We start from the raw sequence: 27,983 nt of genomic DNA on the forward strand, positions 1-27,983 counted from the left end.
CAGTTTTCTTGAACTTGTTAGCTTATGAGAATTCAGCAAGCACTGAACATTTTAGCTTTGTGTCATGAAGTATTATGTCAGGTGTCTATAGCTTTCAATCATGCATAGGTCAGTGGTCATCTCTGAAAATTGAAAGAGTACTCTAGGAATGTATGTCCCTTTCTTTTGAGTATACACATCTGGCGATCCTTAAAGAAGCTCATGGTGTAGCAGTCACGTTTGATTTCAAGTTTGTTTTCAGCAGGTAACTTTGGATTTAACGTGGCCATAACTTGCAAAAAGTTTTACCCCTCATCCTTCCATCAAAATCACTTGCAGTTATGATTTTAATTCTGTCCTGCTGATGCTGTTTTCATATGAATGCAAAGTTCTTTGCTGTTTTTGTGCTGATATATTTTTGCAAATGTTAATTCCGTGATTGTCAAGCATCCAAAATCTTTAGTTCTTTGGTTTCATCTCCATTAAGGAAAGGATAACTCTATTCCTTCTTGTGTTTTATTGAAGGAGGCTCCTGCTCAAAAGAATTGACCTTTTGATGTGGTCTTTGGTTGCAATCATTGTGCCCAGATATACTCGTGAACAGTCCCTTGGGTCTGTGATTGGTAGCGTCTTAGACAGATATTTATGCAGCTAATTAGAAACGCTGGTCAGCTAGCTTGAGAAATTTGCGCTGGATCACCAATTTCCCTGAAGGAGCAACATGATAGTATTGCTTCTAATATTAAATTGGCTGTCAGAGTATTCCTTGGGGAATTGCGGCTCTCTCAATTGAGCTATGTTTGCTTTGTCCAAGGGTTGAGGCTATACAATGATTGATAGGGAGAGTGCTCCCCCAGTTGGATTGAGAATATTGTCTTTTGTGGATCCAATCCTCTATGAACTTCTTGAATCACTCTTACTCTCATTACTTCTGAAGCTCCTTTACACAGTGGATTTTGAAACACGCATACATGCACGCATTGAGAGAGTTAGAAGTTATAGGAAGAAAGTTAAGCAAAGAATCTGAAGATTGATTGAACTGGAGAGAGCATGGGAGGTATGAGATAGAGAAGGCTAGAATGCCTCTGAACGAGTACATAAATGGCTACAGAGAAGCTATCTCTCACATGAGAGGGGAATCACTGAAAATGATACGCAAACCTTGAATGAGAGTGCATGATGTTTTATAAGGGAGACTTAACCCTAAAAACTATAGCCTTAAACATAATGATAGGGGCTTGATTAATATGCATCTTGAGGACTTTCTAATTCCCTTAACTTGTATTTCGAATTGATATGATGCTATATAAGCATGAGATGATGCTAGACTTGGCAGGCATTGTGAGAGAAATCACCATGCACTTGTGTAGAAAAGTCTATAAAATCTTCGGAAGACCGATGGTTCTATGAGACTATAAGAAACTTGATACAACAAGTGTCACGGGGACGTGGTGGTGATTGTGAAGTGTCTAAACTAAGTGTCATTGAATTTGGCCTAGGGTACCAGGCTAGGGGCCTTAGTTAATGCCCAAAAGGTACCTATGATTTTATGTGCAGTAAGTGCAACTCCTGGTGCTATTAAAGTGGTTTCATTTTCTAAGGTCATTGGTTTGGTTCAGTGGGGTCATCCTTTAAAAATTGACCCCCTAGAGATCCTACAAAATAGGGTCATTGGTTCCTTTGCACTAGGGTCATGGTGTGCCATCTGACCCCCTAGGGGCATTAAAAATCTCACGCCTTATTTTGTTTAGGTGTCTGCTGCTGGCCTATCTGCTTGCCTTGTGTCACCTCTAGAAGTCCCTAGAAGGCCCTGGAGCCCTTCCTTGGCTTTCCTTGCTGATTTGAGACTTCACCCCTACCAGGGGCAGCTTCATTCATTCATGGTGGATTTCTGCAGCTCTCCCTTTGCTTGCTGAAGTGGAATTTCGTGCTTTCTTCGCGACAGTTCTCTTCCCCTTGGTTCCCTCTGTCGCTGGCATGCTTCCAGGACCTGGACGCCTTCATTCTAGGCCATTTTTGAAGCTGTTTTCGACTTTCTTCGCGACAGAAGTTCTTCTTTTCTGCATCTGTAGTCATATTCATGGGCGCCTCTCTTCCTGCTCCTGCCTGGTGCAAGGTGCACTGAAAACGGAGCTGTTTGTGGGCTGTAAACTCTGTTCTGGTGGACGTATTCTTGGCTGATCTGCTATAGCTTGCTGGACGCACTCTTCTTTGATCTTTTCTGGTGTTGGAAGACACTCCTAGGCAGCTCCCTCCTACCAGAGTTTGCTGTCCGCTTCTCATCCTACTTCTGGAGCTGTTTCGGGCTGAAACATGCTCTTTCAGTTGGCTGAATTCTCATCTTCCCTTTCTACTCTTTGCTACAGCTATTCTTATTGAGTTCTTGCTAGGTTGGATGCCCTGCCATTGGCCCGGGAGAGGATTGGGGCACTAGTTGTGATACTCTGTTCCTGGGGGTGCAATGGTTGGCCTTGGGCTCGGAATGGCTTGGAAATGGGAAATGCATTGCTTGGCATGCTATCAGACTGGTCTACTTGTGAATATGCATGTCTGGTGAAAGGAACCAAAGTAATAGTACTGGGAGTTGGTCACTAGCACAGCCATGTGTTGGCGTTGTACTGGGTTGCACTTGCGGGTGAGCTCTTGAAGGGAGTTCCTTTGTATTTTGAGCTAACCAGATTAAATAAATACCGCAAGGGGCGCCAAGTGTTCGGGCCAACAGGTGTCACTCTCTATGTTTTTGAGTAGGGGCATTCTAGCCTCCCTTGTCTTGAATGGTTCCACGATGCTGTGCAGTGCTTTGAGTTTTGTTTGTGAACAAAGGCAATCATTTAAGTTGGCTGTATTTTCATCTTTGTGAGATAGTAGAGACAGATACAACTGCCCTTCGTGTTCTAAGACCGGTGGAGCTACTAAAACAAGCATCATCATGCACGCTAGATGCTAAAAGCTACATAGTCCTAGAGAGCATTAGTGTGACAGTCCTAGCAGCAACATCATCATCATCATGTCACATCAAGTCCTGTGCCAAGTCTAGTCCGATACAACAGATATTGCACTCTAGAAGAGAGGTCATGGTGGATCCAAAGGCTGGTGAGCCTGCGGTGGTATGAGATCAGAGAGTGTGTGACGGCCACAGTAACTCGTGTAGGTCATGTAGGCAGCGTCCCGCTCTGAATGCCCTACTGGCTACAGGTCTTCATTTGACTAGGGCCACAGTGACTCCTGTAGGTTGTGTAGGTCGCGCCATGGTTTGAACATGGAATGGATGTCTCCAAGCCTGATTTGTGTGTCCTACATGTGTCTGGGTATGTCGTGTCGTTGGCTCTGGATCTTTGCCTCGCCGACTACCTCTTTTATTTATACATATGTATATATATTGTACAAACTTTTCTTAATATAAATTCTGTGTTTTCACAAAAAAAAAGTGTGTACATAAAGTGTATATACACACACGCATATTTATATGTATGTATGTCACCATATTGTAAATATTCCAAAGTCAAAGCATAAATTGACCATTTATTGATCATAATTAATGAGTTTTTAATTTGTTTAATTATGTTCAAAGAGTTACTTTGATTTGGGTCAAAGTCTTGACTTCGGTCAAAGATACTTAACCTCGATTAGGAAGATCTAGCCTCGACCAAGATGGTTAACCACGGTTAACCAAGCAACTAAAGTGTTGACTTCGGTCAACGAGATTTGGCTCATGCCAAGAGGGTTAACCTTGTTAACCAAGGTGCACCAACTTCGGTTGGAGAGACTTGGCCATAATTAAGGCACTTTTACTAATGGTCGAGCCCCTTAATTACGACCAAGAGGGTTGACCTTAGTCGACTAAGAATTGTGTCCTATGTTTTGTTTAGATGTTTTGCTTGGTTGGGACGCCCATAGTGATTAGGAATAGTCTATGGATTATTATTTGCATGCAAAGCGGTGACCATTAATGGGTGCCATGGTTGTGTGCTTTAGTTAATGGTTGCAGGTTCTAGGAAGGATTGAAGAATCCAGTAATTTGGAGCTAGGCGAGCGCTTCGGAGATCACTCACGTGACCAAGTGCTTCGAAGACTCGAGAGCTGCCCCTATTGGCATGTAATTAGGAAAGTGGATTAGATTTTTGACACTTGGCATGTTGCCAGAATGAGCTTGAAGCTCTTGTAAAAACTATTCATGTATTGAATTCTTGTAACACACAGCTCTACGCTGAAACTTTTTATTCAGAATTTCTATCATGAATAAAAACCTATGGGGGGGTCCAGCTCGACAAGTTGTCCTGGGCCCTAGTGTGTTGTGAGAGAGAGATAGAGGGAGAGAGCTGTTTGCTCACATTTGATGGTTTCAATGAGAGAGATAGAGAGAGCTGTCCGTAGTGATGAAGCAGGAAACCCTATGGGGGGGTCCAGCTCGACAAGTTGTCCTGGGCCCTAGTGTGTTGTGAGAGAGAGATAGAGGGAGAGAGCTGTTTGCTCACATTTGATGGTTTCAATGAGAGAGATTTAGAGAGCTGTCCGTAGTGATGAAGCAGGTATCAAAGCTTTCAATCGAGGCCTTTTCAAGCTTTGACGATTCGGGCAGACAAAGCATTGATGAATAGCCTGAATGAATATTAATGTTTTTATCAATTGTTTGCACAAGGCCTTGTTGGCCATTGCGTAGGCAGTGAGGCTATTGCCAGTAGAAGCAAGAGGGTTGAATCGTGCGTTAATGGCAACTGTGCATAATCTGTCTGGATGAACACATGCGATGCCTCAAAGGGCAAAGTGTAGCTAGTGACGATGACGTGATCAAGCGGCTCATTATGTAAAAGATCACAAGCGTTAGAGGTTAGGTGCATGGATAGCTGAAGCGATGAAGGCCGAAGCAAGAGTGTTGAATCGTGCGTTAATGGCAACTGTGCATAATCCGTTTGGATGAACACATGCGATGCCACAAAGGGAAAAGACTAGCTAGTGACAATGACGTGATCAAGCGGGTCATTGATTACAAGCGTGAGAGGTTAGGCGCACGGATAGCTGAAGCGATGAAGGCCCTGGGAGCATATTGATGATTCGGGCGAGTCACGCAACCCTTCGAGTATTGATTACATGCATCAGGCAGGTTCTCTCCGTGAGGCAACGCAAGGCTAGTCGTCTCAACGAAGACGAGTGACGAGACGGTGATTCAGTCAATTTGATGCTGATAGCAATGAAGCATTGACTACGAGAAAGCCTATGTAGGGCTCAACGTTGCAAAGCAAAGAGGGAAAACAATATAAAATTCCAGTGGGATTTCGAGACCCGTGGCATTGGGATTAGCGTTAGCCATTCGGAAGGGGCTAGCAGGAAAACCATGCAGAGAACACTGCCATCTGATTCGCCATCTCCTACTTTCACGAAATTTGCACAGGGAAGCTGATGCGACGTGAAGATTCTGGCTGTCAAAGGCTTTTGATTTCCAGGTGCTGATGTGGCACACACGTGCAGGTTGATGTGGCTGGGGATCTGACGTGGCATGCACACATGTTGGCATGTGGCAGAGACGTGGAGGTGACGTGGCAGTACACGTGTGAGGTTTGATGTGGCACACGGGTGACACGTGGCATGCTGATGTGGCATAGTCAGTTGGTTTGTTGACATGGCATCTAACTAGGGCTGGGACTAGTTAGCCTAATCTAACTCTGGTCAGAGTTCTGGTTAGGGCAGTCTAACTAGACTGTTCAGTTGACCAGACCAGTCTGGTTAGTGTAACCAGATTGTGACCAGTCTAGTTACTCTAGGACAACCCATTGAGACAGTGCACTCATTCAAATACTTGGGTATTGAAATCCCCGCCAATAATAGATGGAACAGCTGTGTGCAACGGAGACTTGATGCAGGATGGGCAAAATACTTCCAATTTGAAAATGAGTGCAACAATAGCAATACGAGAAGGTGGCAAGTACGAAATATGATCTTTGGGGCATATGTGATACAGACAGTACTCTACGGAGTAGAGGTATGGGGTGGGAGTATATCTCCATCAACGTGGAATGAGATAGAGAAAATGCAAAAGTCTTTCATTAGGAGGCACCTGGGCATCAAGGCTACTACACCATACTCTTTGTTACTCCTAGAGACAGGATGTACACCCATAGAGCTACATGCTCTGAAGAGAGTACTCAGATACATCACAAAGGTCAAGTGCATGGATAATGAAAGGCTACCAAAGAGAGCATGGAATGAAAGTCAGAAGCTTCAAAAGACAAACAAGGGCAAGATTTTGACATCCGGATGGGCACAGGACCTAAAAAAATGGTTCAAGAAGTGGGAAGTAGAAGAGTATTTAAACTACTCTTCAGAGGAGATTGATGAAGAGGCTTTTCATTATGACCTGCTGAATGCACCACACAGGAAATGGCAAACAGCAGAAAACAAAGATAAATTTGAGTACTATCGCACATATATCAACCCCGAATATTGGTCAATTTATACAGGAAGGGAGACAACAACGCAGAAGTACATATGTACACCTATAGCAGTGCATAAACGGAGGGCTTTAGCCTCACTTCGCACCCGATCACACCAGCTGCAAATAGAAACAGGGGGATGGAAAAAGATGCCAAGGGAGAGTAGAATATGCCAACTATGTGATCAAGGTATGGTTGAAACAGAAGAACACATGGTAATGATATGCCCTCACTATGCACACATTAGGGAAGAGTTCAATCACCTCCTTGAGGGACATAACAAACTGGCTGATTTGCTGCATAAAGGGTCACCTTCAGCTTTAGGAACATTTGTATATAAGCTCTTCAAGCATAGGAATCCACCTGAATCCTAGAAGGTGGTTTCTCTTTACAGTACAAAAAGTACAGTGCATTATGGTCATATGGACGACATTTTCACGTGGAACGCATCGATTCACAGAGAGTCACGTATGATTGTGGAGTCATGGCTAACTTCACACAAGATAGCCGAGCAAGTGCTTCGGATACCAATCTTCTCTCCTCACAGTTGGATTATTGTGGAACCATACGCGACATCTATGAAATTGATTTCAGACGATTTACTATTTTCATTCTTGATGTAAAATGGTTTAGAACTATTTACAACGGTCCCCATGCGACAGTGAGAAAAGATAGTAGCAGTCTCTTTGCAATAGACTCCACCAAACATTGGACTGATGAAAGTGATCCTTTGGTTCTTCCCGAGCACTGTGAGCAGGTGCATACTAATGATTTAATTAATCGAAGCTTTCATTTTTAAAGTCCATTGATACATGTACTTGAGCATAATTTCATATATATAATTGACGACATTTGGCACCCATCTTCAATATAGGTGGTTTTTCATCCGGATCGTTCTGATCCAAGATGGTGGTACGTGATCCAAGTTGCACCATGAAGTAAGCAAATTTTTGAAGATCGAGATGTGGATATGGAGATGCCACTACCGATGCCGGATCCAATTGATGAATCTAGCGAAGAAGATGTAGATCACCATATGAGCCAAGAGAAAGATGTGCATAATGACATCGCACGGGAGGAAGATGGAGATCACGATATTGAGGAAGAAGACAACAATCATCAAGAATCACCACACTTTATTGAAGAAGATGATCAAATACTTTTAGGTGAACGTATGATGCTAGAGTACGATGATGATATAGGAGATCAACTCGGTATAGAGTTGGAGATAGACTTGTTTGGCGCCTTAGACTTGGCTCAAGATGAAACAGTTGATATAAATGCTCTTAATTGATTTTTCTCATCTCAAACTTGGACATGAATATATGAGCTTCAAAGGCTTGATGTACATGCTCTCATTTTTTAATTCTCTATGAGCTCAAACATGTATGAAAATTTAAAATTTTTTGTCATTGGAAAAAACTACCTTTATAATAGTCGCTATATAGCGACGCTTTACGAAACCCGCTTTTCATACCGATGATTAACGCTAAGCGAGCGCTAAACGTCGGTATGTAAACGTCGCAATAGGATCTGTGTGTAGTAGTGCCTTAAACTCACCCCAATTTTTTAAAAACTTAAAGCATAATATAAAAAATTAGCTTTATAAATCTATAGTGTGAGAAACTATTTTTATGGTGATCCCGATAACAAGGGAGGGGTGTTTATGACACTTGTCTTCCCAAGTAAGTCACAATATGGATCTTATCATTTTTCTTGCTGGATGGTGATAGCTATAGGTATGTAGACTCCCCTCTTCAATAAAAGTGACGCTTGCGATGACTTATCAAAGTAAAACTTGTCTGTGCAATCATGCACTCTATAAGCCTTTTGGAATTTGTGCTCCTTTTAGTTTTTTGTAATATCTCATAGCAGTTTTCTCTTTTGTTTCTATTACCAAAATTGTTTTGATTTCACTATGAAATGGGGTTTTGTCGTGTCTTCACACACCTAGTCATATTTCCCTTGCAACATTGAAGTCAATCCCATCTTCGGGAGGAGCTTTCATGTACTTGTGATATTGTATTGCTCAGGTCCCATAGGCCGGTTTTGGTCTTCAGAGGACGATAATATATTCTTCTTCTTCTTCTAATCAGAAATCAGTTACAGACTAACCAGACCAGAGCCAGTCAGTCTGGTTAGTGTTACCAGCCAGTTACTTATCCAGTTGCTGTCAAAAAAGAAGTTGCAGGGACAGTTTTTGCCATCAGTTTCCACCTACCTGTCAATTGTTTCCTGTCAGGAAATCAGCAGAAAACAGAGAAAATCAGACTTTCGCAAAAATAAAAGAGATGCATGCCTTTGAGCAGAGAAGAGAGAAGTTAGATGCATTCTATGTTTTTTCGGCAGTAGCCAGCAAAGGGGCGACACAGCAGTAGATGCTTGGGTAACCTTGTGGAATATGCCTTGAGGTGACAGTCTATTACTGGTACAAGTCGTAAATGAAATACACCTCTTGTTGAGGTGTTTTCTCTTTGAAAGCAAAGGCTGAGTGCATCAGTTGCATACACAGTGTGTGTGAGAGTTTGCAGATCTCAGACAAGTTGCAGTGGTGGCTTCACAGCAGCATGCGCAATCATCCCATGAGAGAATGGCAGAGTCTGATCAGGTTGATCAGGTTTAGCAGGCAGAGGCTATGCAGATAAACAAAGAAAATGCCTACAGAGAGCTGATTACTCAGTTGGGAGAGGCAAAAAGCGACCCTTTGTTTTGCAGGATGGTACAACCTGTCTTTGAGGAAGAGCTAGAAAGCTTCCCTCTGGAGCAAATTAGGAAGTGGTGGGCAAAAGATGAGGTATCGGGAAAGAATAAGAAGTCTCTCCATAAGGACAGCAAAAAGAGGAAAAGAGAAGGTCCTCTTCCCAAGAAGAAAAAGGCGAAGCATCATCATAGTTCATCTAGTTTGTCTTCTTCTTCTAGCTCTACCTCTTTATCCTCGACATCATCTTCTTCTTTTGGATCCTTAGAGCCAAAGCATAAGAAGAAGAAAACGTATGGCAAGAAAGCAGAGACTAAAGAGTTCAAAGATAGTGGGAAGTCGGAGAGATTTGCCACTTACAATGGCCACTATGGTCAAGCTGAAAAGGCAATGCAGTTCATGAGGCAGTTTGATGCTGCCTTCAGCTTGGAAAACTTCAGTGAGTCCTTGAAACTTCGTATGGTTGGTTTGCACGTGACTGGTACAGCCAGTGCATGGTGGCTCGCTAAAACTGCTAATACACACCATCAAGAATAGATTCCCTATCCCGCGCATTGATGATGTGTTGGATCAGTTAAATGGGGCTTCAGTTTTCAGCAGGATAGACTTAAAGAGTGGCTATCACCAAGTGAGGATACAGTCTCAGGATGTGCATAAGATATCATTCTCACTAATACCTTCTTCGATGACATTATTGTCTTTTCTAAGTCCGAAGAAGAGCACAAGGAACATCTTGCTACAATATTTCAAGAGCTTAGAAATCGCCAGCTCTATGCAAACAGCAATAAAAGTGAATTTTTACTGGAAGAGATCCTTCACTTGGGGCATATAATATCCAAAGATGGGATACGGATGGATTCGGCAAAGATCCAAGCCATACAAGAATGTCTAGAGCTGAAAACTGTGCATGAAGTCCGTAGTTTCCTAGGCGTGTGTTCTTACTACATAAGATTTATCAGGCATTTTGCGGACATAGCTGCTCCACTTCACGACCTTACTAAGAAAAATGCAGCTTTCAGATGAAAATTTCACAAAAGACAACATTCACCACACTCAAAGAGAGGCTGACCATAGAGCCAATCTTGATAGTTCCAGATTTGTTTCAACCATTCGATGTGGATTGTGATGCTTGTGGGAAATGTGTTGGGGCTGCATTGCAATCAGAATGGTCATGTAGTGGCCTATGAGAGCAGGAGACTCCGGGATGGAGAGAGATATCAGGGAATCTATGAGAAAGAGCTGCTGGCTGTAATTCATGCCATCCATACATGGAAGTATTATCTTTTGGGTGCAGATTTTACAGTTTAAACGGATCACCAAAGTCTGAGATACTTTTTGACTCAGACAAAACTCTCCGAAAAGCATATGAAATGGGCGAACATGCTGTCAATGTATCATTTTCAGATTGTCCATACTCAAGGAGTTAGGAATAGAGTGGCAGATCCCTTGTCTCGAAGACCCCAGGTGAATAATGTGACTATTGCTTATCATTGAGATTTGGAAGACAGGAGGGAGCAATATGCTAATGATGCAGATTTTGGTTAGATTTTACAGCAAGTGGGCAGTCTATCAGTCACTACTCCCTAAAAGATGGGTATCTAATGAAAGATGATTGCCTATGCATCACCTAGGAGATGAGGAAAAAGATTCTGGAGGAATGTCATGCATCTCCCTATGCTGGGCATAGAGGAATTACAGCAACAACTCAAGCACTAGAGAGGTATTTTTTTTGGCCAGGGATGCGGAAAGATATACACCAATTTGTCACAAAATGCCTTATGTGGCAGAAAGTGAAATATGATGGACGGAAGGCACCTGGCCTACTTATGTCTCTTCCCGTGCCTCAGGCACCGTGGGAAAGTATTGCAATGGACTTCATTTTGATTTGCCAAGATCAAAGTCAGGGAATGATGGAATTTGGACAATCATTGATAGATTCAGCAAGCAAACTCATTTCATCTCGGTTCGCAAAACTATTAAGGCAAATTTTATGGCTAAGCTCTTCATGGCATAGATCTGTAAGCACCATGGTATGCCTAAGTCCATTGTTAGTGATCGAGATTCCAGAATGACCAATCTATTTTGGAGAGCTTTATTTGATAATATGGGGACGAATCTGAAATTTTCTTCTTCCTTCCATCCCCAAACAGATGGTCAAAGTGAGGGAGCAAATTCTACAGTGTTGGATATGCTGAAATGCTACGTGGGTGACCAAGGTTCATACTGGGAAAAGTACTTACCATTGGTGGAGTTTGCTTACAATAATACAGCTCACAGCTCCATAGGGAAAGCCCCCTTTGAGGTCATCTATGGAAAGGTGATTTTGCCGCCTATCCTGAGGACCAAAGATGAAATATTTGCAGCTGATCGATTTGTTAGAGACCTCCAGACAGCTTTCAGCCAAGTCTGGACAGCAATTGAAAGATCTCAAGAAAAGCATAAAAGTGCTGCAAATGAGCATAGGAGACAGTTAGATCTCAAGGAAGGGGATTGGGTGCTTTTGAAGTTTGAGAAAGCTAGGCTCTGCAAGCTAAAGGGCAAGCAAAAGATGTATGGGAAGTTATCTCCCAGATACTATGGCCCTTTCTGGGTTACAGAAGAGATTAATGAAGTTGCATATAGGTTGGCACTGCCAGAGCATTGGAGGATTCACAATGCCTTTCATGTGAGTCTTCTAAAGAAATTTCAGGGAGGAGAACTTACAGAGCCAGTAACAGAGGATCCACCAGAAGTGGATGAGCTGGAGGAGGTCCTTTAGCTAGAGCAGATTGTGTACCATACTATACGCAAAGGCCCTCAGGGCAAGGAATTTTATAGGTACCTTGTAAAATTCAAGAATTATTCGGCATTGGATGCCAAGTGGATGGTTGATGACATGTTGTTTGATCATCTTCATCCACAGCTTTTCGATGTTTACAAGGAAGCTTTTTAGTTGAGTTCAACTGAATAGAAGCCGAGGGGATGTCACCAGGCTGTAAATATTCCAAAGTCAAAGCATAAATTGGCCATTTATTGATCATAGTTAATGAGTTATTTATTTATTTAATTATGTTCAAAGAGTTACTTTCATTTGGGTCAAAGTCTTCACTTTGGTCAAAGATACTTAACCTCGGTTAAGTAAGCCTAACCTCGGTTAGAAAGATCTAGCATCGACCAAGATGGTTAACCATAGTTAAGCAAGCAACTAAAGTGCTGACTTCGGTTAGAGAGTGTTGACTTCGGTCAACGAGACTTGGCTCACGCCAAGAGGGTTAACCTCGTTAACTAAGGAGCGCCAACTTCGGTTGGAGAGACTTGGCCATAATTAAGGCGCTTTGATTGATGGTCAAAGCCCTTAATTATGACCAAGAGGGTTGACCTCGGTCGACTAAGAATGTGTCCTATGTTTTGTTTAGATGTTTTGCTTGGAGGGGACGCCCACAGTGACTAGGAATAGTCTATGGATTATTATTTGCATGCAAAGCGTTGACCATTAATGGGTGACATGGTTGTGTGCTTTAGTTAATGGTTGCAGGTTCTAGGAAGGGTTGAAGAATCCAGTAATTTGGAGCTAGGCGAGCGCTTTGGAGATCACTCGCGTGACCAAGTGCCTCAAAGACTCCAGAGCTGCCCCTAGTGGCATGTAATTAGGAAAGTAGATTAGATTTTTGATACTTGGCATGTTGCAAAATGAATGAGCTTGAAGCTCTTGTGAAAACTATTCATGCATTGAATTCTTGTAACACACAACTCTACGCTGAACTTTGTATTCAGAATTTCTATCATGAATAAAAACCTTTGGGGGGGTCCAGTTTGACAAGTTGTCCTGGGCCCTAGTGTGCTGTGAGAGAGAGAGGGAGAGAGCTGTTTGCTGTTATGTGATGGTTTCAATGAGAGAGATAGAGAGAGCTGTTCGTAGTGATGAAGTAGGCAGATTGCAATGTATATATGTGTGTGTGTGCGTGTGTGTGTGTGTGTGTGTGTGTGTATGTATTTTCATATATATGTATATATGTATATACATATACATATACATACATACATACATACATATACATGTATGTATGTATGTATGTATATATGTATATACATATATGTGTGTGTGTGTGTGTGTATAACATACATACATACATACATACATAAATAAATAAATAAATGAATAAAATTTATATATACCTTTGTAAGACTAGAATATATCCAATTGCAGAGATTTAGATTTTTTGTTGTTCTAAAGTCCCAAAATCTAAACATGAAAAAATAATAATAAATATTATATATATATATATGTATGTATATATATATATATATATATATATATATATATATATATATATATGTATGTATATATATATATATATATATACACATACATATATGTATATATACATATACATATATATGGATGGATGTAACTCGCTCTGGCAGGGGGCGTGGTTTTTGGGATCTCTGTATACGAGGAGCCATATCAAGGGTGACACCTCGAGGCAGTCGGTCTCCTCTGAGTAGAGCAACGATGGGCTGGACCTCTATTGTGCATGCTCTGCCCATCCCCTGTGGCACAGGCTCCATTGCTCTGCGTTGTCTCATCTCGTTGATCCTTGCTGCCCTCACGTGCCATTGGCCCTCCCTACCTCGATCCTCAACTGGTGAGATGAGACCTGCATATGTCCTATGGCACTCCTCAATGCATGCGTAACCCGGTTGTCCTCCAAATACTTGGGCCTAGTGATGAGTACCTCCTCTGATACTCTCAAGAAGTGTTTGCGGCAGAACTGGATCTTGGTAGTTAGGCTGAGAGCTGGAGTTGGAACTCAGAATCTGAAACTCGGCACTGGGGGGTGGGGGTGGGTGTGGGGGGGGAGAGAGAGAGAGAGAGAGACGTCCACTGGAGAAAAAAAGAAAGAAAGAGAAAGAAAGTTTATTAAGGTTTTCGGAAGACTGATGGGTCTATGAGATTGTGAAAATCCTAATACAACAAGCTGTGGTAGTGGAGCTACTAAATGAGCATCCATACCAATGCAAAATGCAAAAATGCAGAATGGCAGTACTAGGTCCTAAGTACAACATAGTCATGTCGATGGTCGACTATATATCAATCTCAACATCATCATCAATATCATCATCATCATCGGCAGTAGCAAGATATCAGGATGGATGAGGCAGTGGAGGCATGAAGTCGGCAATAGAGTGTTGTCGGCCACTCAGAGGTGCGGTCTTGGCATGTCTCTTGGTCGTAGCTCTCCGTCTGACCAGGGCTATTGTGACTTCCATCGGTCGGGCTCCGACTCTAAACAAGGAGGGGATGTCCCCAAGTGTGATCTGTGTGTCGACCCTTTGTCTGAGTTGTTAGGTCACAGGCTCCGAGTCACGGTCATGTCGAGTCCTCGTCTCGTGGGGGTCCATGTGATCTAGCTAAAAGAACTCCGTGATAGGAGACCAAAAGGTCTATGGGACAGCAAGAAACCCTCTAGTACATCTGCTTTAGGGAGGGCACATGGCAGCTCCCAAGGAGTGCAAAAAGCAACCCACATTATTTTAGAGTACCTACATAATGGTCTGAAAGAGTAAACAGCCATACATCAGTTTTAGAATGAGAGTCTTTTGGTTTTGATTTAAACTCTGTGATTAGGGCTATGCCTTGACGGTAAACTGCCCATTTTCCATCCTTTCTGGCAGAGCTAATTCAGTTGCCTTATTCTTGAGTTGAGCTTGTGTAAGCTCCTCTACTATCCATACTTTGGTACCCTTCAGCTTGTAAGATTGTCGAAGAAGCTTGATCCGCATATCTTTTGACTTCGGTGTAAGGATTGCATGACCTTTATAGTGCATAATAGAAGTTGGCCTGGAGTCGTCTCACCCATTCAATGTTGGGCAAGCTTGCTTTTATCTTTAGAAACAACAAAAAATCTAAATTTGTATGATTGGACTCCGCGGGTCTTTAGAAACCCAGTATAGCTGCTTATGCTTGGGCATTGATGACGACATAAGTGTTGCTTTGCTTGCTAAGTATGTCTTCCTTTTGTTAAAGTTTTTGTTTACCTCTTTTTTTCTTCTCTTTCATTTTCTCTTTTATTTTTTGTGTAGATTTTTGATCTTTAGAACAACAAAAAATCTAAATTTGTATGATTGGACTTATTCTAGTCTTACAAAGGTGCTTTTATCTTTGTCAATATTTCACTATATGTGTCCTCCTCTTTGTACCATCTTTTGGGAGTCCCCCTATTCTAATCTTCAGCACATTATCACTTCTAGCTTCGTGTTCTTTGATCTTTGCTTGAATATCAGATAGACTTGCTTTGGTGCCCACTTCCACAATCACTTTCTTCTTAGCAGTTGGTACGTGAATGTGAACAAGATCTTTGACTGTAGAGGCTAGCTGCGGGGTAGGGGGGGGATTCTTACAAGATTTTACAGCCCTATCAATTACCGCATGCTTACCAGGCCCTTCCAGAATGTGAAGTCGAGCCTTTACTTCTGCCAATTTCAATTGTAACTCTCTCACTGCCTGCTGCAGATAAAAAATCAGGATGGGTCGTTTTGAGCCTTCTTGTTGGTAATTCTGTGCATAAGGAGAGGGTGTCATGGCTGCAACTTTGGAGTACTGAGTCCTGATGGAGGTTGAAGGAGTTGAGGGGTACTTGGAGAAGAGGGTAGGCCAGTCCATAATTGGCTGTTTGTTGAACCCCCTAGCTGAACCTAACCCCCGGGTTGGGGGTTTAGCCCAACTCGGGGTTAGGGTTAGTGTGTTTGCTGCTGACAGGCGACGGGGCTGTACAAACTGAGAAGTATGGACGGATGGGGTGTTACGGGAGGGTGGGCGGGGGGGGAGAGAGAGAGAAAGAAAGAAAGAAAGAAAGAAAGTGTATTATTGTCCACTAGAGGCCAAAATGGGCCCATGGGACATCAAGAACTCTGCATACAAGATAGCACAAAATCAACGTGCCCCAAAGAAGAGGCATCGTCGAATATCATCTAAGTGCTACGCAAGTGCTAGCGAGAGAGAGAGAGAGAGAGAGAGAGGCTAGCGGGTGAGGGGGGGGCTGAGCGGAGGGGCTAGCGGGAGAGAGAGAGAGAGAGAGAGAGAGAGAGAGAGAGAGAGAGAGGGTTGTACGGGCGGGACCTTGCCGGGAGAGGTCCCGACGATATATATATATATATATATATAGAGAGAGAGAGAGAGAGAGAGAGAGAGAGAGAGAGAGAGAGAGAGAGAGAGAGTCTTCGGAAGACCAATGGCTCTATGAGACTACAAGAAACCTGATACAACAAGCTGAAAGGGTGGAGCTACTAAAACAAACATCGCCACCCATGTTAGATGCTAAATGCTATGTAGTCCTAGAAAGTATCAATATGACATAGTCATAACAGCAACATCATCATGTCACATCAATTTGTGTGCCAAGTCTGGCCCGATACAACATATACTGGAGCTCTAGACGAGTGTTCATGGTGGCCATAGAGGTTGATGAGGTTGCGGTCGTATATACCAGGGATAGAGTGCTGGCGGCTATCGACGGATGTGGTCCGGCGTGGTCTCCTAGCCGTGGCTTCGTGTCTGACTAGGGCCATAGTAACTCCTCTAGGTCGTGTGGATGTGCCTCGAGTCCGAACATGGATAGGATGTCCCCGAGCATGATCTGTGTGTCCAAAGAACTCAGTGCTCATGCTCTGAGATGAGTCTGCCTGTGTGCTCCGCGTGTGCCTCTGTAGTTTGAGCAAGTGCCCTCGATAATTAACTGCCTCATGAATGAAGGCGGCTAATCGGGATAGGAAAGGAAGCAGGAGAGCAACCCGGAGCTATCTCTGAAGAGGCAATAGTAGTGGCCTCAGATCTCGTAATACATAGGGCATCTGAAGATAAAATGTTCCTCCGGCTTGATCTCCTGTAGATCACATAAGATGCAAATACGTCTCTCTCTCTGGGTACTCCCCCAGCTTGTCCACTCTCAATACAGAGTCAATGTGATGAAATCCCAATGGAGATCCGCAATGAGTTGGGAGATCAATCCCCAACAGAGGATGTTGGAACAATAATCCAACTAATACTGCCTTTGGTGCAAGGTCTACTTCCTTGCATGGGCACCTGTATCGCAGAGCTAGGTAGCCCCCCTGGAAGCCCCCTCTCAAGTCCAAGGTGGTACATGTTGGAACTATTGGAGTCCTAGTGTGTGTGGTCCTAGAGTCTTAGGAGTGTCCTACAGTTGTGTGAGTGTGAAGAGTCTTGAGGCCACTTGTGCCACCTCATGTGGTAGGTGTGATTCCTCCCCTAGATTATAGGATCTAGATTCTCTTGTGTGTGACCTCATCTATGAGGTGTCAGTGTGGGAAGATAAGGCTTGCCCAGCCTATAAATGAGGCCATGTACTTGCTATGATTTCACCATCTATCAACATCAGCTATTGTGCCTCAGCTCTTGTCTCCAATCATGTGATGAGTGTCTCTCACCCTCTCCCCATTTTCAACAAATGGTATCAGAGCCATGAGCACGAATTGCCTGGAGATAATCGACACATTTCCATCTTGATGCCGACTTGCTTCTACGCCTATCTTCCACACCCACTAGATCTGGAGAAGCTGCCGACAAGCAACGTTCTTGACATCGTATGTAGTTGCTAGGCCATGGAGAAAGTCCCTGCGCATTTCTACACGCTCCCCCGCTCAGTTTGTCGCCTGCTTCTGCAACTGCGTCTTGTGGAGATGAAGCCACATTGAAGCAGTCGGCCTCCCTCGCAATCTGCTCACGCATCTATCTCGGCCAGGAATTCTGCCTTGACTTGGAGAAAAGCTACTGTTTTGAAGGACGCCACTTTTCTCCATCGCTCCTGGAAAAGCCTCTGCTGAAGACTGCGTGCTCCTCCCCCATTTTCGCTCTTCACGCCACCATGGGAGAAGACTAAGCAGATCTATTGCCTGTTCCTGCTAGGCCCGTGGCCATCGACTCGCATGTCACCGTCTCACCCGGCCGTCAAAACTGCATCAAAGTGCCTCTGCACGCCATCTCACCTACTGCAAGTTTCAGTCCGGACAGTGAAAGAAAGATGGCTCACATGGTATGACATGAAAAATTGCTGTTTTTAAGCTACTGTCGAGCATGTATCTAGTATAGCTCCATGTCTTCCAATTCCATTCCGGAAGTTATGCTTCTAAAGGCTGAAATCAGCATTCTTTCTTGATAGTTTGAGGTCTCCTATGCCTAATTTTTTTGAGTAAACATTGTAAGGGATTTAGACATTGGCTGTAATAACAGCTAAGACCTTCCCACCAATGGATAGCATAAAAATCTCCTCGTTCATCGAGAAATTCTCAGGGAGCAATTTCCCAACTTGGCAGACGAAACTCCGGCTTCTTCTTATGTGAGAAGGCATATGGAATATCACCAATGGCAAGGAGCCAAAACCCAAAAGTGATGATGCTAGAATCAGTTGGTGGGAGAACCAAAATGAAAAAGCAATGGCTATCATTGGCCTAGCTTTAGTTGACAACCTTATCCACCATGTGGATTTTGATAAGACTGCAAATGACGTTTGGGAAAAATTAGAGAATTTGTTTGGAAATAAGATCAATAATTCTAAAGTCTTTCTCAAACAAAAACTCTTCAAGCTCAAGATGAAGGAAACTGAAACCCTCAATGAACACTTGAGCAATCTTGGGTCAATTCTCCAACAATTATTTGCCATCCGAGCCATTGTTGAAGATGATGATCAAGTTGCTGTACTTCTCTCAAGCATTGAAGACATTTCCAAGTACAGTGAGATCCTTGCTGTCCTAAGAGTCAGCCGCAATATGAGCTTTAAGGATATGGTAGCTCATCTCATTGATGAGGACCGTAGGCTTACAGAGAAAGCAGAAGCTTCCTGACAAAGCATTCTTTCTCAAGAACAAGCCCAAGAAGAAAGGAAAACCTCTTAAATGTAATTACTGTCAGAAGCTTGGCCATACAGAGGATCGTTGCTTCAAGAAGATGGCAAAGGTACAAGTCAAAGAACATGCCAATCTAGTTGCGGAGCAGAGTGAGGACGAAGACGATGAAGCTACACCTTCTGGACCTAAGGAACAAGCCTGCACTTTTGTTGTTTCTGGTCTATCCCTCCATGAGGTGATAGATGAAGAGTGGCCTTTCTAGAGTCGTGTGTGTGTTAGGTACTCTGCCTTGGGTAGTCCCCCTAAAATGATGTAATAATTTGTCATTTTGTGTGCCTTGTCCCATGAAAGGCTCCACTTATTTCCATGTACCCAGTTAGGAGACAGGGGGGTTGTTATGTCTTTCCTTTATCAGGCCTAGCCGAGTTCCAGGATGTTGGTGTACTCCCTAGACCTATGAGTTGGTCATGCATCCATGCTCAGATTTGAGTCTCTGATCACGTTGACACCTAAGCCATGAGAGTGCTTGGTTCAACCTCTGAATTATGCTTAGCTGTTAGCCTCTGAGATTGCCTGGGATGCACAGTCTGGATGATGTCATAGTTTGTCACCCTAGCTCCGAAGGGGGGTTTGTTGGAACTATCGGAGTCCTAGTGTGTGTGGTCCTAGAGTCCTAGGAGTGTCCTACAGTTGTGTGAGTGTGAAGAATCTTGAGGCCACTTGTGCCAGCTCATGTGGTAGGTGTGATTCCTCCCCTAGATTAGAGGATCTAGATTCTCTTGTGTGTGACCTCATCTATGAGGTGTCAGTTGTTGGGGTAAAGGCACATTGCCACCCTTTAAATGTTATGACTGCTATGACTGTCCTAAGACAGTCATAGGGTGAATACCTAATCCTAATAAAACCTTTGAGTTTGTGGTGTGGCTCAAGACATTCTCACACACCCACACTCCTTGTGTCTCTGTCTCCTAACGTTCCACTCCGCTCTTTCCCTCACAAGTGGTATCAGAGCCACCCTCTCCCTCTCACTCCGGTCTACCCCTCCCTCTCCCCTCGGGCCTCGTGCCCTCTGTCAGCTTGCAGCTCCAAGGCGGGAGCAGCCGCGCGCAGCAGGTGCGCGACCAGCAGCTAGCTGCTGCTAGCTGCTACCAGCAACCGGCGGCCGCAGCCTACCAGGCGGCCGCAGCCAGCCAGGCAGCTGCAGCCAGCCGACCGGCTGCAAGGCAGCAGCCGACCAGCCAGTCGCGACCGCGACCAGCCGCGACAGGCAGCCGTACCGGCTGTACGGACGCGTGCACGTACAGGTACAGCCGTACCGGCTGTACCCTCAGCCAAGGTTCGAGTGCAAAATTTTTTTTGGGAATTTCGACAGTTTTTTTGGGGATCCGTGCCCTCGCAAGTACAGGGTACAGCAGGTACTCTGTGCAGGCACAGCAAGTACTTGTAGGTACAGCAGGCACAGAAAATTTTTTTTGGGGAAGAAGGAAAAGAGTGAAGAGCACTCTGCTCTTTTGCGTGGTACATGCAAGTACGCGCAGAGGGCTTTTATGCTTTTGCTGAGTGCAAATCTCAGTTTTCGGGTGACAATTTCAAAGGGCTTTTGCCTGGAACTGTATGCAGTGTATGCCTTGAGGCAGTGTGGAGCCAGGGTGCCCACATTGGTCTCGTTTTCCGCAGTGTATCAGTGACATTTCTTTGCAGGTCACATTTTGTGTACGGCACTTAGAAAATCTCAGTTGAGCCACGCTTGGCCAGGGCGCATCGAGTTTACTCGGTCCCTAACTGTCCATCGTTGACAGTGCTCAAAAGATCTTCTCTTCAGTGTTTGTACGTTGGGATCTGTGTTGTTACTGTGTACACATGGCAGTTTATGCATTACTTTGTTAGGTGAAAGTGCCAGGAGAGTGCTGAATTTTGTATGCTACCTCATTGTTGAGGGTGTTTTTCACTTGGTACAGGTGTCAAATCAAGGGGCTTTTGCCCAGATTTTGCTTGTGAGCACTTGAGTTACTGTTTGAGAACTTCAGATGCCTTTTATCCCCTTGGCAGAAGGGTGATTGCTTGGGATTTGTCCCATACTTTGTTGCAGGTTTTGTGACAGGCTGAGGTGTTTGGAGCCTTTTTCAGTGGACAAAACAGTGTATGCCAAGTGGTTTATGCATATAAAATCAGTGCAATGCCTCATCTGAGGTGGGAGAAGTGTCCAGGACAGCAGTGTTTTGTGCTTTGTCAGATGATGATGCACTGATAAAACACTTGTGGAACAGCTGCAGCATTCTGTAGTTACTGTTTTATGCCTATTTGAGCACGGTACAGTGTGTCAGAAGGTACAGTGACTGGAGGGAAAATCTTCTGTTTTGCTGCAGGTTTTTTGACAGTTAAAAAAAAAAAACAGCACTATTGTGAGTGCTCCTGGCTCTTGATAGAGCAGGTTTTCTGAGAAATCAGAATTTTATTTAGTCATTTTTTTGACTTACAGGGAGTCAGGCACTTTCCTTGTCTGATATGGCATCAGGGGAAAGTGAATCCTCAATACTGAACATAAAGAAATTGGAAGGGGCACACAATTATGCATTATGGGCAGAACAGTGTTTGAATGTACTTCTGCTAAAGAAGATTTCTAAGCCCATAAGGTTGAAGGGTGTCAAGCCATCTGGGATGGCAGATGATGAGTGGGAGGAGCTTGATTTGTCCGCAAGGGCGGCTATCATGCTTACTCTCACTGATTCTCTTGTGTTCAATGTTCAGGCAGAAAAGACCTCTTATGGCCTATGGCAGAGGCTAGAAGAGTTGTATGCCCAAAAGAGTTCAGCCAGTAAGGTTTATTGGTTGAAGAAGCTTGTCGACCTTCGCATGAAGGAAGGTACAGCTATGACCTCACACTTGAGTGAGTTCAATGCCATCTTTACACAGCTTATCGCACAGGGATTGAACCTTGATGAGGAGTTCAAGGCTACGTTCTTGTTGTGTACCCTCCCTGAGAGTTGGGACACTTTCAAGACCACTCTGTCAAATTCAAATGTCACTCTTATGTATGCTGATGTGGAGAGCTCTCTCCTTATGGAGGAGATGAGCAGGAAGAATAATATGGGCAGCAAGTCTTCCAATGCTTTGCAGGTACAGGAAAGAGATAGGACTCAGCAGAAGGGGAGATATGTTGGCAAGTCCAAATCCCGCAGTCATTCCCGTGGCAAAAAGGATATTGAATGCTTTTACTGTGGCAAGAAGGGACACATGAAGTCTAAGTGCTTCAAGTTTATACGGGATCAGAAAGCCAAGAAGGCTGAGACAAAGGATGCAGGCAGTGGAAGCAAAGGCAAAGGCAAGGCCAAGGCAGATGACTTGGATGCAGTGAATGTTGCAGCAGAGGACAGTGACAGTGACAGACATGATGTATTATGTTCTTCTGCTGTAATTGCACATACATTGGTTGTTGATGGCCATGACATGCACACCTGGCTCTTGGATTCAGGTGCTTCTTTTCATGTTACGCCTCATAGGGAGTGGTTTACTTCCTACACAGGTACTCATGGAGTTGTTCACCTTGGGAACAACTATGCATGTCAGATTGCAGGGATTGGCAGTATACAGATAGTATTCCCTGATGGACGCATATTTATGCTTGATGGTGTTCGCCATGCGCCGCAAATCAAGAAAAATCTGATTAGCACTGGCTTGTTGGATGACAGTGGTTACCACACCACATTTGGGGATTCCAAATGGGTGATTACTGATGGCCAGGTTGTAGTGGCTGAGGGTTATAAGAGCGATACCTTGTATCCTCTTTATGTTTCCAGTGTAGGTAATCATGTTGTTGCCATAACCGAGCTGCCGAAGGTTTCATTGTGGTATAGCCGGTTGGGACACATGTCCGTTAAAGGAATGCAAGAACTGTCACGTTTGGGTTATCTGCCGTCTCTTTCATTTTCAGATTTGCCTACTTGTGATCATTGCATTTTTGAAAAGCATTCTATGACTCCTCATAAGAGGAGAACTCCCCAGAATAGAGCACCGCTTGATCTAGTGCACACTGATTTGTGTGAGATGCCACAGCTATCACTAGGGGGTGCAAAGTATTTCATTACTTTTATTGATGATGCCACACGCAAAGTGTGGGTCTATTTCTTGAAGCATAAGAGCGATGCTTTAGATGCTTTCAAGAAGTTTGTCGCTCAGGTTGAGAATCGGACAGGATGCAGGCTGAAATGCCTCAGATCCGATAATGGGGGTGAGTATGTGTCACATGCTTTTGTACAGTTATGCGAAGCTAAGGGCATTAAACAGGAACTCACAGCCCCTCATAATGCATCTCAAAATGGTGTGAGTGAGCGAATGAATCGGACTATCCAGGAGAAAGTTCGATGTATGTTGTCTTATGCTGCATTGCCCCATGGCTTTTGGGCAGAAGCCGTGCAAACAGCAGTTCACCTAATTAACAGGTCGCCGAACAAGGCTTTGGAGTTGAAAGTGCCAGAGGAGGTGTGGTCTGGCAAGCCACCTTCATATAAGCACTTACGTGTGTTTGGCTGCGAGTGCTTTACTCATGTACGCAAAGAACTGCGCACCAAACTGGAACCAAAGTCTTTCAGATGCATCTTCATGGGTTACGGTGACGAAGGTGAAATGGGGTACAGGTTATGGGATCCTGTCAAACGGAAGATTATACGCAGCAATGACATCATCTTTAAAGAGGATAGTGTACACAAAGAACCCATGCAACCTGTGGAATACAGGAGGGTTGTTTATGATGATGTCAGACAGCAAAGAATGCCCATTAATATGCAGCAGCAGGCTGCTATAAATAACCCTGTTCAAGAGGGTATACAGGCTGAAAATCAGCCAGACAATTTTGCCAATGATGCACCACTGGATATGCCAGCAAATGGCGCTGTAGGACAGCCAAATATGGTGGTACAGCCACCCGTCATGCATGACGAACAGGCTAGACAGCAGCCTAATACGGAGCATTTTGTTAGGAGGAGCACCCGTGTACAACGGCCTCCTGACAGGTTTGTTCCAGGAGCCAATAATGTGGCTGATTTTATCATGCTAACAGATTGTGGTGAGCCTTCCAGCTTCAGGGAAGCTATGGGAAGAACAGAGAAAAGGAAGTGGGAGAAAGCCATGCAGTCAGAAATGGACTCCTTACTTCATAATGATACATGGGACTTGGTGCAGCTACCTGCAGGCAGAAAGGTTTTGCCATGCAAGGGTTTACAAAGTCAAAGTGGATTCACATGCTTTACCGAGGTATAAGGCCAGATTGGTTGCCAAGGGATTTAAGCAGGAGAAGGGCATTGACTTTGATGAGATCTTTTCCCCTGTAGTCAAGATGACTACTTTGAGAGCAGTGTTAGCTCTTGTTGCTCATGAGGACATGGATTTATGTCAGATGGATGTGAAGACTGCTTTTCTTAACGGAGATCTCCATGATGAGATCTACATGAGTCAGCCAGAGGAATATGCTGTTAAAGGGAAAGAGAAGCTTGTGTGTAAGCTCAAGAGGAGCTTGTATGGACTCAAGCAGGCACCAAGGGAATGGTACAAGAAGTTTGATGCCTTCATGCAGTCCCAAGGGTATCATAGGTGTGAGATCGATCACTGCTTGTACACCAAACGGGCAAAGGATGGCAGTTTGATGCTACTCATTCTATATGTGGATGACATGCTGATTGCTAGCAAATCTCAGCAGGAGATCAATGCTTTGAAGAAGCAACTGCATAAGTCTTTTGACATGAAAGACTTGGGTGATGCAAACCATATTCTTGGTATGCGGATTATTCGTGATAGGTCCAAGGGACTTTTGTTTCTGTCACACAAGGAGTACATTGACAAAGTACTGCAGAGGTTTAAAATGGAGGGGGGGAAGTCTATTAGTACCCCGTTGCCTCCTCATTTTAAACTCAGCAGTAAGGACAGCCCCAGATCAGATGATGATAAGGCTGAGATGACCAAGGTTCCGTATGCATCTGCAGTTGGTTCTTTGATGTATGCCATGGTTGCCACTCGTCCGGATATTGCTTTTGCGGTGGGAGTCATCAGCAGGTATATGGCAAATCCAGGCAAGCGGCACTGGGAAGCAGTGAAAGGCGTCTTGAGGTATCTCAAGGGTACCAAAGACTTGTGCATATGCTATGGTAGGCAGGATGCATTGGTGCATGGTTTTACAGATTCAGACTATGCAGGAAATGCAGATAACCGGAAGTCTACTACCGGTTATATTTTCACATTTGCAGGAGGTCCTATATCATGGGTGTCTTGGTTGCAGAAATGCATTGCACTGTCAACCACTGAAGCTGAATATATTGCAGCCACTGAGGCTTGCAAGGAAGCAATATGGCTTACTCGGCTGGTGGGAGATTTGGGCATTACAGGAGATATGCCAGTTTTGCATTGTGATAGTCAGAGTGCTATCATGTTGGCAAAGAATCCGGTCTTTCATCAGAAGACCAAGCACATAGATGTGAAATACCATTTCATCAGGGAGGTACTGGAGGACAAGCAGCTTGAGCTTGTGAAGGTGCACACTGATGATAATCCTGCAGATTTGCTCACTAAGAGCTTGCCTACAGAGCGGTTTGCACATTGTCGCCGCATCATGGGATTAGGATGAGACCATTCTTATTTTATGGTCTTGTATACAGTAACTGTATATTGCTGTAATTTTTATTCTTTTCTCCCCTTTAGGCACATTGGCCTTTAGGTGGGAGGTTGTTGGGGTAAAGGCACATTGCCACCCTTTAAATGTTATGACTGCTATGACTGTCCTAAGACAGTCATAGGGTGAATACCTAATCCTAATAAAACCTTTGAGTTTGTGGTGTGGCTCAAGACATTCTCACACACCCACACTCCTTGTGTTTGTGTCTCCTAACGTTCCACTCCCCTCTTTCCCTCACATCAGTGTGGGAAGATAAGGCTTGCCTAGTCTATAAATGAGGCCATGTACTTGCTATGATTTCACCATCTATCAACATCAGCTATTGTGCCTCAGCTCTTGTCTCCAATCATGTGATGAGTGTCTCTCACCCTCTCCCCATTTTCAACAGTACACCGTCGCCGGATCGATGAACTTTAGTGCTCCAATGGCAACAGGCATACAATAACTCACAAGGATCAATCAAGTGTGTCTGGGTTCCCGCATTAGCAATCTACTGACCCATCCAGATCTCCAGCATCATTAGACAATAGCTGCAACAGAACACTAGGAGACCCCCTTTGGATCCGCCAGGTCATAACGTCCAAACAAAATATCAACGGGTAACAAACTGCCACCCGAGTCGGCGGGAACAACTCCTCGTGGCTTGAGGTCTGCCTGAAAGCCTGCCTCGATAAATGACTCCCTGCTCGGTGCACTTGATCGGTGGGTCCTACTGCCACAAACAAGCAAGCAATCCTCCATCTGGATCCAAAAAGCCTACTGGTAGCGCTTGCCTCGTGCTACTAGAAGACTGGAGTATACTTGGTCGCAGCAGTCGCACTATTGGCCACCTGTTACCGGACCCCTTGTGTTCCTTTGGGGACATTGATGCCAATAATGACCTTTCTGGCCACATTGGTTACACGTATGGGATGCTTTGAGCACTTCTCGTTCCTTAGCTGTCAAGTGCTTTCTGTCTTTCTGATTAGCTGTCAAAGCCTCAGGCTGATTGTCGTAGGTACAATCGACGAAGTGCTCCGCCTGGTCAAGCACCATGGGGACCAATTCCTCCTAGGTCAATGCATTCACCCTACCACTCGTGATCAAGGATGAATAGAAGGCCTTGTATTGAGAGGATAACTGGGATACAAGAGTTATGGCCTTGTCCTCTTATAAAATCTGCTTCCCCGCTTGGAGGATCTCCTGTTGAAGTTCCTTTAACTTGTTGAAGACTTCTTGGGATCCAACAATCGATCTGGACCTCCAGTGAGACCCTCTTCATGGGAGAGGTTCGGTTATACATGGACGCCGAATGCTCCCATATACTTTTGGCCACCATCATGTGCTTCACGTGATTAATCACCTGAGGAGTACAGTTAAGAAATATAAATGATCTTACCCTGGCATTAACACGGTCCACAGCTGGGACAGAGTCTCGGTCTCCTTCCGACGAGCTAGGATGCCAAGGTCCCATTATTGGTCCAGATGGTACATGATAGTGTCTCGGTGTCTTTAGTGTCATAGACCCCCCCCCCCCCCCTAGGTGGGAGGGTGGGCGGGTGTCGGACGGGGGCCTGTGAGGAGTCATCCATGTCGTACAACCGTCCACTTCCCCTCCTTGTGGGACAGGTTCCATTGCTAGATCATGATGCGGCTCTCCACAACCTGTAGAGGTGTTAGACCCTCGTCAGGGCTGCTAGTCGAGCGTGAGTGTCTCGGCTCCCACCTGCCATTCTCCCTCGATTCTGTGATCTACGAGACCAAGGATAGTAGCCACGAAAGTAGTCGCGTTGTCCATTGGTGTAGCCACTGTGAGAGGGGGATCCTGTGAATCTTGATATTGAGAGCCGTACTGGCCCTTTGTTGTTGCTCTCCATGATATTGGCTGAGACGGCTGCCTTTGTAGGTTCGCGTTTTGCCACATCTACCCATCTAGAGGTCTTCTCGATCACTGATTGCATAATGGCTATCTAGGCCTCTACCGCCGGTGCATTGCTCGAAGCTGTTTGTAGAGCGGTCACCTCGAGGTCGAGTCTCCAGATTCTGAATCCGCGTCTGATTCGTGGTCTCGTACTGATTTTTCAAGACCGTCCATGCCTCCTCCGTTGTGGTGACATGTTGAATTAACGCCATGACAGAACACTTACACTGCAGGCAATAGAACACAATGCATCTGCATTTCTTCTTGTCCACGCGAGAATCTCATCCGCAGTTGGTACTATCTGTTGTCCTGCATTGGCTGGATTCGATCTTGCAACCGGGTTCACGTCCACCCCAGTAGCAGTATCCCAAAGCTCGTATGCGCTTAGGATGGTCTTCATCTTGAACTTCCAGAGTGGATAGTTAGTGCTGTCCAACTTTTCGCTTTCGCGGAACGGTGGGATTCGCAGTCAGCATT

General features: G+C 44.5%; 1 protein-coding gene across 1 annotated transcript in view; it reads left to right on the forward strand.

Moving 5' to 3' along the window:
* The window catches only part of LOC147902204 (uncharacterized), a 57,964-nt gene that overhangs the window by 5,938 nt on the left and 24,043 nt on the right, over positions 1-27,983 (forward strand). The window lies entirely within an intron of this gene.

This window comes from Dipteris shenzhenensis, chromosome 5, assembly GCF_047967505.1.
Source record: "Dipteris shenzhenensis isolate YYH24624 ecotype China chromosome 5, Dip_SZ_1.0, whole genome shotgun sequence".
NCBI lineage: Eukaryota > Viridiplantae > Streptophyta > Polypodiopsida > Gleicheniales > Dipteridaceae > Dipteris > Dipteris shenzhenensis.